Here is a 1,306-nt window from a genome sequence, read left to right as displayed (position 1 = left end):
ATTGGTGTACCTGAAAGTGACGGGGAGAATGGAACCAAGTTGGAAAACACTCTGCAGGATATTATCCAGGAGAACTTCCCCAGTCTAGCGAGGCAGGCCAACATTCAGATTCAGGAAATACAGAGAATGCCACAAAGATACTCCTCGAGAAGAGCAACTCCAAGACACATAATTGTCAGATTCACCAAAGTTGAAATGAAGGAAAAAATGTTAAGGGCAGCCAGAGAGAAAGGTCGGATTACCTTCAAAGGGAAGCCCATCAGACTAACAGCAGATCTCTCGGCAGAAACTCTACAAGCCAGAAGAGAGTGGGGGCCAATATTCAACATTCTTAAAGAAAAGAATTTTCAACCCAGAATTTCATATCCAGCCAAACTAAGCTTCATAAGTGAAGGAGAAATAAAATCCTTTACAGACAAGCAAATGCTGAGAGATTTTGTCACCACCAGGCCTGCCCTAAAAGAGCTCCTGAAGGAAGCACTAAACATGGAAAGGAACAACCGGTACCAGCCACTGCAAAATCATGCCAAATTGTAAAGACCATCGAGGCTAGGAAGAAACTGCATCAACTAACGAGCAAAATAACCAGCTAACATCATAATGACAGGATCAAATTCACACATAACAATATTAACTTTAAATGTAAATGGACTAAATGCTCCAATTAAAAGACACAGACTGGCAAATTGGATAAAGACTCAAGACCCATCAGTGTGCTGTATTCAGGAAACCCATCTCACGTACAGAGACACACATAGGCTCAAAATAAAAGGATGGAGGAAGATCTACCAAGCAAATGGAACACAAAAAAAGGCAGGGGTTGCAATCCTAGTCTCTGATAAAACAGACTTTAAACCAACAAAGATCAAAAGAGACAAAGAAGGCCATTACATAATGGTAAAGGGATCAATTCAACAAGAAGAGCTAACTATCCTAAATATATATGCACCCAATACAGGAGCACCCAGATTCATAAAGCAAGTCCTGAGTGACCTACAAAGAGACTTAGACTCCCACACATTAATAATGGGAAACTTTAACACCCCACTGTCAACATTAGACAGATCAATGGGACAGAAAGTTAACAAGGATACCCAGGAATTGAACTCAGCTCTGCACCAAGTGGACCTAATAGACATCTACAGAACTCTCCACCCCAAATCAACAGAATATACATTTTTTTCAGCACCACACCACACCTATTCCAAAATTGACCACATAGTTGGGAGTAAAGCTCTCCTCAGTTGGAAGTAAAGCTCTCCTCAGCAAATGTAAAAGAACAAAGATTATAACAAACTGTCTCTCA

The sequence above is a fragment of the Pongo abelii genome, chromosome 1 (genome assembly GCF_028885655.2).
Source record: "Pongo abelii isolate AG06213 chromosome 1, NHGRI_mPonAbe1-v2.0_pri, whole genome shotgun sequence".
NCBI classification, from domain to species: domain Eukaryota; kingdom Metazoa; phylum Chordata; class Mammalia; order Primates; family Hominidae; genus Pongo; species Pongo abelii.
This window is presented reverse-complemented; position numbering follows the sequence as displayed.